The following is a 13,025-nucleotide window of genomic DNA, read 5'->3' as shown; positions in this document are numbered from 1 at the left end:
AGGAGAAACATGCCAAGACACATATTAATCAAACTAACAAAAATTAAATACAAAGAAAAAATATTAAAAGCAGAAAAACCAAAACAACAAATAACCTGCAAGAGAATTCCCCATAAGATTATAATCTGATTTTTCAGCAGAGCTTCTATAGGCCAAAAGAGAGTGAAATGACATATTTAAAATGATGAAAGGGAAAAACCTACAATCAAAAACAGGTCACCCAGCAAAAATCACATTTAGATTCTATAGAGAAATCAAAAGCTTTCAGTTCAGTTCAGTCCTTAAGTCATGTCCGACTCTTTGTGACCCCATGAATCACAGCACGCCTGGCCTCCCTGTCCATCTCCAACTCCCGGAGTTTACCCAGACTCACGTCCATTGAGTCAGTGATGCCATCCAGCCATCTCATCCTCTGTCATCCCCTTCTCCTCCTGCCCCCAATCCCTCCCAGCATCAGAATCTTTTAAAATGAGTCAACTCATCGCATGAGGTGGCCAAAGTACTGGAGTTTCAGCTTTAGCATTATTCCTTCCAAAGAAATCCCAGGGCTGATCTCCTTCAGAATGGACTGGTTGGATCTCCTTGCAGTCCAAGGGACTTTCAAGAGTCTTCTCCAACACCACAGTTCAAAAGCATCAATTCTTCGGCGCTCAGCCTTCTTCACAGTCCAACTCTCACAAACATACATGACCACAGGAAAAACCATAGCCTTGACTAGACGAACCTTTGTTGGCAAAGTAATGTCTCTGCTTTTGAATATGCTATCTAGGTTGGTCATAAATTTCCTTCCAAGGAGTAAGCGTCTTTTAATTTCATGGCTGCAGTCACCATCTGCAATGATTTTGGAGCCCCCAAAAATAAAGTCTGACACTGTTTCCAATGTTTACTCATCTATTTGCCATGAAGTGATGGGACCAGATGCCATGATCTTCGTTTTCTGAATGTTGAGCTTTAAGCCAACTTTCTCACTCTCCACTTTCACTTTCATCAAGAGGCTTTGGAGTTCCTCTTCCCTTTCTGCCATAAGGGTGGTGTCATCTGCATATCTGAGGTTATTGGTATTTCTCCCAGCAATCTTGTTTCCAGCTTGTGTTTCTTCCAGTCCAGTGTTTCTCATGATGTACACTGCATATAAGTTAAATAAGCAGGATGATAATATACAGCCTTGACGAACTCCTTTTCCTATTTAGAACCAGTCTGTTGTTCCATATCCTGTTCTAACTGTTGCTTCCTGACCTGCATATAGATTTCTCAAAAGGCAGATCAGGTGGTCTGATATTCCCTTCTCTTGAAGAATTTTCCACAGTTTATTGTGATCCACACAGTCAAAGGCTTTGGCATAGTCAATAAAGCAGAAATAGATATTTTTCTGGAACTCTCTTGCTTTTTCCATGATCCAGAGGATGTTGGCAATTTGATCTCTGGTTCCTCTGCCTTTTCTGAAAACCAGCTTGAACATCAGGAAGTTCACGGTTCACATACTGCTGAAGACTGGCTTGGAGAATTTTGAGCATTACTTTACTAGCGTGTGAGATGAGTGCAATTGTGCAGTAGTTTGGGCATTGCCTTTCTTTGGGATTGGAATGAAAACTGACCTTTTCCAGTCCTGTGGCTGCTGCAGAGTTTTCCAAATTTGCTGGCATATTGAGTGCAGCACTTTCACAGCATCATCTTTTAGGATTTGAAAGAGCTCAACTGGAATTCCTTCACCTCCACTAGCTTTGTTCGTAGTGATGCTTTCTAAGGCCCACTTGACTTCACATTCCAGGATGTCTGGCTCTAGGTGAGTGATCACACCATCGTGATTATCTGGGTCGTGAAGATCTTTTTTGTACAGTTCTGTGTATTCTTGCCACCTCTTCTTAATATCTTCTGCTTCTGTTAGGTCCATACCATTTCTGTCCTTTATCAAGCCCATCTTTGCATGAAATATTCCCTTGTTATCTCTAATTTTCTTTAAGAGATCTCTAGTCTTTCCCATTCTGTTTTTTCCTCTATTTCTTTGCATTGATCGCTGAAGAAGGCTTTCTTATCTCTTCTTGCTATTCTTTGGAACTCTGCATTCAGATGTTTATATCTTTCCTTTGCTCCTTTGCTTTTCGCTTCTCTTCTTTTCACAGCTATGTGTAAGGCCTCCCCAGACAGCCATTTTGCTTTTTTGCATTTCTTTTCCACAGGGATGGTCTTGATCCCTGTCTCCTGTACAATGTCACGAACCTCATTCCATAATTCATCAGGAACTCTATCTATCAGATCTAGGCCCTTAAATCTATTTCTCACTTCCACTGTATAATCATAAGGGATTTGATTTAAGTCATACCTGTATGGTCTAGTGGTTTTCCCTACTTTCTTCAATTTAAGTCTGAATTTGGCCATAAGGAGTTCATGATCTGAGCCACAGTCAGCTCCTGGTCTTGTTTTTGCTGACTGTAAAGAGCGTCTCCATCTTTGGTTGCAAAGAATATAATCAATCTGATTTCGGTGTTGACCATCTGGTGATGTCCATGTGTAAAGTCTTTTCTTGTGTTCTTGGAAGAGGGTGTTTGTTATGATCAGTGCATTTTATTGGCAAAACTCTATTAGTCTTTGCCATGCTTCATTCCATATTCCAAGGCCAAATTTGCCTGTCACTCCAGGTGTTTCTTGACTACCTTTTGCATTCCAGTCCCCTATAATGAAAAGGAGATCTTTTTTGGGTGTTAGTTCTAAAAGGTCTCATAGGTCTTCATAGAATCGTTCAACTTCAGCTTCTTCAGCGTTACTGGTTGGGGCATAGACTTGGATTACTGTGATGTTGAATGGTTTGCCTTGGAAATGAACAGAGATCATTCTGTCGTTTTTGAGATTGCATCCAAGTACTGCATTTTGGACTCTTTTGTTGACCATGATGACTACTCCATTTCTTCTGAGGGATTCCTGCCTGCAGTAGTAGATATAATGGTCATCTGAGTTAAATTCACCCATTCCAGTCCATCTTAGTTCACTGATTCCTAGAATGTCGATGTTCACACTTGCCATCTCTTGTTTGACCACTTCCAATTTGCCTTGATTCATGGACCTGACATTCCAAGTTCCTATGCAATATTGCTCTTTACAGCATCGGACCTTGCTTCTATCACCAGTCACATCCACAGATGGGTATTCTTTTTGCTTTGGCTCCATCCCTTCATTCTTTCTGGAGTTATTTCTCCACTGATCTCCAGTAGCATATTGGGCCCCTACTGACCTGGGGAGTTCCTCCTTCAGTATCCTATCATTTTGCCTTTTCATACTGTTTATGGGGTTCTCAGGGCAAGAATACTGAAGTGGTTTGCCATTCCCTTCTCCAGTGGACCACATTCTGTCAGATCTCTCCACCATGATCCACCCATCTTGGGTTGCCCCATGGGCATGGCTTACTTTCATTGAGTTAGACAAGGCTGTGGTCCTAGTGTGATTAGACTGACTAGTTTTCTGTGAGTATGGTTTCAGTGTGTCTGCCCTCTGATGCCCTCTTGCAACACCTACTGTCTTCCTTGGGTTTCTCTTACCTTGGGCATGGGGTATCTCTTCACGGCTACTCCAGCAAAGCACATCCCCTGCTCCTTACCTTGGACGAGGGGTATCTCCTCACCGCCTCCCTTCCTGACCTTCAATGTGGGATAGCTCCTCTAGGCCCTCCTGTGCCCACACAGCCAGGGCTCCTTGGATGTGGGGTTGGTCCTCCCAGCTGCCGCCCCTGGCCTCGGGCATGGGGGCATGGGGCAGCTCCTTCTGGCTGCCACCCCTGACGTCGGACGCGGGGTAACTCCTCTCGGCCGCCCCCCTGACCTCGGATGCAGGGTACCTGCTCTCGGCCGTTCCTGTGCCGTCGAAGCCTGGCACTCTCAACCGCTTTATAGACATGCAAAAGCTGAGAGAATCCAACACCTCCAAACCAGTTTTACAATAAATACTAAAGGAACGTCTCTAAGCAGGAAACAGAAGAGAAGAAAAAGAACTACAAAAGCAAACCAAAAACAATTAAGAAAATGGCAATAGGAACATATATATAAATTACATTAAATGTAAATAGATTAGCGGTGGGATGGATAGGGAGGTGGGAGGGATATTCAGGTGGAAGGGGACATAAGTAACCCTAGGGCTGATTCATGTTGATGTTTGGTAGAAACTAAGACAACACTGTAAAGCAATTATCTTTCAACCAAAAATAAATAAATTAAAATAAAATGTAAATAGACTAAATGATTCTACCAAAAGACACAGACTGGTTGAATAGATATGAAAACAAGACCTGTATATATGCTTTCTACCAGACAACCATCTCAAACCTAGGGACACATACAGACTGAAGAGATGGAAAAAAGATATTCCATTCAAATGAAAATTTAAAGAAAGCTGGAGTAGCAACATTCTATCAGACAAAATAGACTTTAAAAGAAAGATTGTTACAAGAGACAAGAAGAACACTACATTATGATCAAGAGGTCAAATCAAGAAGACATAACAATTGTAAATACATATGCACCCAAAATAGGGGCCCTGCAACATATAAGGCAAGTGCTAACAGCCATAAAAGGGGAAATTGACAGGAACACAATAGTAGAGGAATTCAACACTCCACATTCACCAGTGAGTAGATCATCCATACATAAAATTAATAAGGAAACACAAGCTTTAAATGACATATTAGAATGGATATATTTAATTGATATTTGTGAGACATTCCAACTGAAAGGAGCAGAATACACTTTCTTCTCAAGTGCACATGGAGCATTCTTAAGGATAGATCATATCTTGGGCCACAAATCAAGTTTTGGTAAATTTAAGAAAATTGAAATCATATAAAGCATCTTCTGACCACAAAGATATAGAAAGAAATTACAGGGGAAAAAAAACTTTAAAGAACATGAACACATGGAGACTAAACAATGTTATTAATAATCAATAAACCACTGAAGAAACCAAAGAAAAAGTAAAAAATACCTAGAGATAAGCAAAATGAAAGCATGATAATCCAAAAGCTATGGGACACAACAAAAGCAGCTCTAAAAGGGAAGCTTATAGCAACAAAATCTTATCTCAGGAGACAGGAAAAAATCTCAAATAAACAACCTATTCTTACACCTGAAGAACAAACAAAACCCATTGTTAGTATGAGGGAAAAAAATCAAATATTAGGGCAAATATAAATGAAAGAGATGAATAAAACAATAGCAAAGACAAATGATACTAAAAGGTAGTTCTCTGAAAAGATAAACATAATTGATAAACCATTAGCCAAAGTCACCAAGATAAAAAGAAAGAGGACTCAAATCAATAAAATATGAAATGATAAAGGAGAAGTTAGAACTGACACCATAGAAATACAAATGATTGTAAGAAATTCCCACAAGCAACTACATGCCAATATAATGGACAACCGAGAAGAAATGGACAATTTCTTAGAAAGATACATCCTTCAAATACTGAACCAAGAATAGAAAATATGAACAGACAAGTCTTAAGAACTAAAATTGAAACCATGATTAAAAACTTTCTAAGAAACAGAAATCCAAGACTAGATGAATTCACAAGCAAATTCTTTCAAACATTTAGAGAAGAGCTTCTGAAACTCTTCCCAAAAATTGCAGAGGAATCATGACACCCAAATCAGATAGATATCACAAGAAAAGAAAATTATAGGCCAATATCACCAATGAACATAGATGTTAAACTCCTCAACAGAATACTAGGAACCTGTAACCAACAACACATTAAAAAGATCATATATCCTAATCAAGTGAGATTCATCCCAGTGTTGCAAGACTATTTCAATATATGCAAATGAATCAATGTAATACACAACAATTAACAGACTGAAGAATAAAAGCCATATGATTATCTCAATATATATAAAAGAATATTTGACAAAGTTCAAAATCCATTTATGATAAAAACTCTACAGAAAGTGGGCTTAAAGGGAACTTACACCAACATAATAAAGGCCATATATGACAAACCTGCAACAAACATATTCAATGGCGAAAAGCTGAAAGCATGTCCTCTAACATCAGAAACAAGACAAGGATGTCCAATCTTCTCACTTTTATTCAACATAGTTTTGGAAGTCCTGGCCATGGGTATCAAAGAAGAAAATTAAATAAAAGGAATCCAAATTGGAAAAGAAGTAAAAGTGTCATTGTTTGCAGATGACATAATAGTATATGTAGAAAATCCTAAAGATGCTACCAGAAAATTACTAGAGGTCACCAATGAACTTAGTAAAGTTGTATGATATGAAATTAATACACAGAAATCTGTTGCATTTCTATACACTAGCAATAAAAGATAAAAAGAAAAATTAAAAAACAATCCTATTTACCATTGCATCAAAAATATAAAATATCTAGTACTAAGCCTACTGAAGGAAGTAAAAGACCCGAACTCTAAAAATTATAAGACACTGATGAAAGAAGTCAAAGATGACACAGACAGATGAAAAGATATACCATGTTCTTGGGTTGGAAGAATCACTATTGTCAAAACGATTATACTACCCAAGGCAATCTACAGATTCAGTGAAATCCTTGTCCTCTTACCAATGGCATTTTTCAAAGAACAAGGACAAAATATCTTAAAATTTTTGTGGAGACAAAAAAGACCTTGAATAGTCAAATCCATCTTGGGAAAGAAAAACAGAGCTGGAGGAATAAGGTTTCCTGACTTCAGACTATACTACAAATGATACAGTCATCAAAACAGTATGGTATTAGAACAAAACAGGAATACAGATCAATGAACCAGGACAGAAAATCCACAGATTAACCCATGAATTTATGGTCACATAATCTGTGGTAAAGTAGGCAGGAATATACAGTGGAGGAAAAAACAGTCTTTTCAATAAGTGGTGCTAGGAAAGCTGGGTAGCTCTATCTAAAAGAATGAAATTAGAACACACCCTAACACCATACACAAAGTCAAATTCAAATGTATTAAAGATTTAAATGTAAGGCTGGATACTATAAAACTATTAGAGGAAAACACAGGGAGAACACTTCCTAATATAAATTGCATCAAGCTCTTTTTTTCATCATCCTTCTAGAATAATGAAAATAAAAACAAAATAAACAAATGAAAGCTAATTAAACAAAAGCTTTTGCACAACAAAGAAAACCATTTAGAAATGAAAAGAAAACTCTCCATGTTAAAGAAAATACTTCAAGTGAAGCAAACCACAAGGGATTAATCTCCAAAATGCACAAATAGCTCATGCAGCTCAATATAAAAAAAGGCAAACAATGCAATCAAAAAATGCGTGGAAGATCTAAATAAACATTTCTTCAAAGAAGATATACATGAAAAGATTCTCAACATCACTGATTTTTAGGGAAATGCAAAACTACAATGTTGTATCACCTCACACTGGTCAGAATGGCCATTATCAAAAAAATCTATAAACCATAAATGCTGGAAAGAAGGTGGAGAAAATGTAACCCTCCTACACTGTTGGCTGCAATGCAAACTGGTACAGACACTATGAAGAACAGTATGGAGCTTCCTTAATAAAACTGAAAACAGAGTTACAATATGATCTAGCCATCCCACTCCTGGGCATATATTTAGAGAAAACAATAGTTTGAAAAATGCATGCAACTGAATGTTCACTGAAGCACTACTCACAATAGCCAGGAATGGAGCAACCAAAATATTCATCAACATAGAAATGGATAATGAAGATTGGTAGATATACATAATGGAATATTACTCAGCCAGAAAAAGGAAAAATGCATGCTATTTTTAGCAACATGGTTGAACCTAGAGATTCTTATACTGAGTAAAGACAGTCAGACTGAGGAAGACAAATATATGATATTGCTTATAGTGGAATCTAAAAAGAGGCTACAAATGGACTTATCTACCTGGTGGGCTATCGTCCATGAGGTCACAAAGAGTCAGACATGACTGAGTGACTAACACTTTCATAAAACCAAAAGAGTTGCTGGTGTGGAAAATAAACTTGTTACTGACAGGTAAAGGGTGGAGGGATAAATTGGAATTGACACATACATACTACTATATATATCAATAACATAGATAACTAATAAGGGCCTTCTGTGTAGCACAAAGAACTCCAGTCAATACTCTATAATGACCAATATGTGAAAAGAATCTAAAAAGAGTGGATATATTAATTTGTATAACAGATTCACTTCTCTGTACATTTGAAACTAACACAAAATTGTAAATCAATTATACCCCAAAATAAAAGATAAAATAAAAATAATCCTTAGAGGCAAAATAATAAGTGTAGATAGAACATGCCACTTTCCTAGAATTAACATACACAAAGTTTAGATATTATAAGTCCTTCTAATAGAAAAGCCATCAGTTAAATAAGACACTATACTAAGGAAATGTCAGCCTGGACAATGCTTATTCATTTCAGGAACACCTACACACATACTTCAGTTTATTTTTTTTTTTCTATTGCTTTTCTCAACCTCCTACCTTATACCACAAGTGTTTTAGAATTCATTTTCTTCTACCTTGAATCCAAAGATTCTTTTTCTAAATACTGATTTTGAATAATCAACTCATATTATATCCAGTTTCAAAGATTCATTAGTAGACACACAACCCATCTGAAGATAGCTTGAACAAATCTAAACTCCTTATAATTCTGTAGAATTACTTATCTATAGTGGTAAACTTAATTTTTAAAAGTATTTTGACAAAAATTTTTAAAGTGTTTACTTTAAATTGGGGGAATACATGTATAATCAGAGCTTCTCAAATGTTCCATGATGTTTATAAACTTATCAATGTGATGATTGCATGGAAATATGTACAAATATTACAGCCAATATCCAATGGTTGATTAATGGCTAATGCTAGTTAAATAGACTGGATAATATTCAATTATCCACACAAAAATCCACACAATCTGAAATTCATACAATAAATGTTTACCTTTGATGCAAAATTCAGTCCAATTGGACCAATCATGAAAAGTTTAACCATAAAAATACACCAGAGAGGTTTTTTTTTTCTGTTGACTCAGTTTTGGTTAATACAGGAGAATTACCCAGCTATTTTTAGAATCTAACTTTGACTAACTATTACATATGATGTTTTCTGTATAAAATAGTGTATTTGTAATGTATGTCTACATACCTCTTGCTACACACACACAAGCACACACATACATACATAAAAGTAGGGTGTTATAATAAAAAATATATTCAAAAGGAAAAATACTTTCTTTTTCTAGTTCCTTGAGGTATAAGGTTGAATTTTTTGAGATATTTCTTTTTTATTAATATAGTTTTTTATCCTATAAAATTCTCTCTTAGAAGTGCTTTAAATGAATCCTTAAATTTTGGTACAGTGTGTTTCCATTTGCATTTGTCTCAAAATGCTGTTATTTTCCTTTTGACTTTTTTTTTTTTAACTATTTTCTGTTCAGGAGAGTGTTATTAAATTTTCACATATTTATGAACTTTTCAATTTTTCTCCTGTTATTGATACCTAGTTTCATTCCATTGTGATTGGAAAAGATATTCAATATGATTCCAATTTTGTTTGGTGACCTAACGTGATCTATCCTGTAGAATATCCCTTATGCGCTTGAGAAGAATGCATATTCCGCTTCTGTTGTGTAGAATGTTCTGTGTATATTTCCTCTGTTTTTTTGGTTTATATTGTTGTTCAAGTCTTTTTTTTACATATTACTCATCTGTCTGATCTGCTAATTGATAAATGTGGTGTATTAAAGTCCCCAACTATTATTGCATTGCTATTTTTCTATTCAGTTTTGTTAATATTTGCTTTATATATTTAGGTTTTATGACATTGTGCGATATATGTACAAGTGCTATATCCTTTTAACATATTGACCTCCTTGCCATTGTATGTGACCTTCTTTGTCTCTTAGGACAACTTTTAATGCAATGATTATTTTGTCTGATTTGAGTATAGTTACCCCTGATCATGGCAGCTTCTATGGTTGTGTAGATGGTAAAGAATCTGCTTGCAATGCAAGAGATCTGAGTTCGATCCCTGGATCAAGAAGATTCCCTGGAGAAGGAAATGGCTACCCATTCCAGTATTCTTGCCTAGAGAATTGCATGGACAGAGGAACCTGGTGGGCTACAGTTCATGGGATCACTAAGAGTCAGACACAACCGAAGTGACTAAGCACCTCTTAGCACCCCTGATCTATTTTAATTATTATTGCAAAGATTATCTTTTACCATCCCTTTATTTTCAGCCTATATGCATCCTTAACGATAATGTGAGTCTCTTGTAGGCAGCATTTTAGTTGGATCATGCACTGTATCCATCCAATCACTTTGTCATTTCATTGGCAATTTAATACATTTACATTTAAGGTAATTACTGATAAGTAAGGATTTACCATTACCTTTTTGGTAGTTGTTTCTGTCTGTTTTATTATTCCTTTTTTGCCTTCATCTCTCGGGGTCTTCATTTCTGATTTAGCGATTTTTATAGCAGTGTGTGTTAGTCGTTCAGTTGAGTCCGACTCTTTGCAGCCCCACAAACTGTAGCCTGTCAGGTTCCTCTGTCCATGGAATTTTCCAGGCAAGAATACTGAGAATGGGTTGCCATTTTTAGCAGTAGGCTTTGATTTATTTCTGTTTTAGCTTTTCTACCACAAGTGTTTCTCTTTGCAATTACCATGAAGCTTACATAAAATTTCTTATAGATGTGCCACGGCTTCGGTAGCAACTGTCTCTCTACACAGGCGTGAATCTTGCTAGCCTTTCCCCCAGAAGACTGTTGCAGTCAGCCAGCCCCTGCTCCTTGGTAACTGTGTGTGACGGAAAGGCCGGAATCTAGAATGCTGATATATCGGAGGAGATGCAACAGGACTCTGTGGAGTGTGCTACTCGGGCATTGGAGAAATATAATACAGAGAAGGACATTGTGGCCCATATCAAGAAGGAGTTTGACAAGAAGTACAGCCCCACCTGGCACTGCACCGTGGGGAGGAACTTTGGTAGTTATGTGACACATGAAACCAAACACTTCATCTACTTCTACCTGGACCGAGTGGCCATTCTCCTGTTCAAATCTGGTTAAAAGCATGGACTGTGCTACACACCCAGTGATCCATCCAAAAACAAGGACTGCATACTAAATTCCAAATACCAGACACTGAAGTCTTCAGCCTTGCCTAAGGGAACACCTGCATCTTTGAACCTTTACTGTGTTTTGTACAGGGCATTCTCTGTACTAGTTTGTTGTGGTTATAAAGCAATTAGCAAAACATCTTACATTTGTATTTATTTTATATTCCATACCTCTCTGCAACATGTTTTCTCTCTTCAAAATCCATTCCTTTAAAGAAATAAATCTGTTGGAGAAATGTGAAAAAAAATTCTTATAGTTATAACTCTTATTTATAAAATGAAGAGGTTCAATTTTATTTGAGTTCAGTAAAATTCCTTTTTGCTTTAATATTTGTTTTTTCTAATGCATATGTGATTATTAATAGTTAATTTTCAGTTCATTAGGTGAGTAGTTTAATAAAAGACTCCAGTTAACAAACTGATGCAGGAAGTTTCGGGATGGTGAGGGAAAATTACCTATGTTTCAGAGCTACCTCAATACAACATACCCAAAATGGAATTTACTATCTTCTCCATGTCCATGATTACCTCTCTCCAGTTTATTTCTCCACATAATTTTTAGAGTTTCTTTGTAAAATATAAGATTAATCATATCACTCCCCTTGAATGTTTAAATATAAAAGTCTCACCATATTTGTCAGGATAAATTCTAAACAAATTAGCAGAGAATATAAAGTCTAACATTTTCTAGTTCCAACCATAACATGACTCCTATCACTTTCTTATGGCTTCTATCAAAATATTTTTTTTTTACTTTGTTTATTTATTTTTTTAATTTTATTTTATTTTTAAACTTTACATAATTGTATTAGTTTTGCCAAATATCAAAATGAATCCGCCACAGGTATACATGTGTTCCCCATCCTGAACCCTCCTCCCTCCTCCCTCCCCATTCCATCCCTCTGGGTCATCCCAGTGCACCAGCCCCAAGCATCCAGTATCGTGCATCGAACCTGGACTGGCAACTCGTTTCATACATGATATTTTACATGTTTCAATGTCATTCTCCCAAATCTTCCCACCCTCTCCCTCTCTCACAGAGTCCATAAGACTGTTCTATACATCAGTGTCTCTTTTGCTGTCTCGTACACAGGGTTATTGTTACCATCTTTCTAAATTCCATATATATGCGTTAGTATACTGTATTGGTGTTTTTCTTTCTGGCTTACTTCACTCTGTATAATAGGCAAAATATTTTTTTAATTAACCTTATAAACACACTTCCCTCTCTCTCTTTTGCTCACTCTCATTCACCCTATCTGTCTTTTCCATGCTTTTGTGTAACTTGTAGCATACTCAAAACAAAGTAAGCCTCAATGAGACAGAATCCTTTAAGGGAGACTACTTCTCTAATTTTGCCTAATCTAAGCAATCAAGTCTAAATAGTCAAGTAAGTTCTGCCCAGTGTAGGTGTATTGATTTGAAAGTATATAAAAGGTATTTCAATGTAGAAATTAAATATTTTTAATACTTTGGGATAATAAAAATATTTACTGAAAATATTAGTTCACTATCTATACTGAAAAGTAAAAGCATTTACTTTGAATGGTAAAATATCAACCTCCATAAAGTGTTTATCAGCCTTCATTTTTCTTCACTAAGGAAGAGCTAATAATCTTTATAATGGTTTAAAGTGTTTATTAGCCTACTTTAGTCTAGTCTGGTTTCTCTTTTCTGTGTGCAACATTCATCTCATCCCATGTAGTTTGTTATCTGGAATGCCTCCTTCTTGTAGCAATTTAAATTTCTTGTTATTTGCTTAAAGTCTTTGAATACTAAATATTTATCCATCAATTTCACCTAAAGTCTTTGACTCCTTCCAATATGACCTGCAAATTTGCAGTTTATTTCAGCAGCTCTCTTGCTCTTTGACCTAAGGGTTTTGCATTGCCTTCTCATGAGCAACTGGAG

At 36.3% G+C, this 13,025-nt stretch overlaps 1 pseudogene; it reads left to right on the top strand.

Moving 5' to 3' along the window:
* Positions 1–4,455: 4,455 nt before the first annotated feature.
* Positions 4,456–11,110, top strand: LOC102401551 (annotated as a pseudogene).
* The last annotated feature ends 1,915 nt before the right edge of the window (positions 11,111–13,025 follow it).

The sequence above is a fragment of the Bubalus bubalis genome, chromosome X, assembly GCF_019923935.1.
Source record: "Bubalus bubalis isolate 160015118507 breed Murrah chromosome X, NDDB_SH_1, whole genome shotgun sequence".
Lineage (NCBI taxonomy): Eukaryota > Metazoa > Chordata > Mammalia > Artiodactyla > Bovidae > Bubalus > Bubalus bubalis.
The sequence above is the reverse complement of the archived record's forward strand: the minus strand, read 5'-3'. Positions and strand labels throughout refer to the sequence as shown.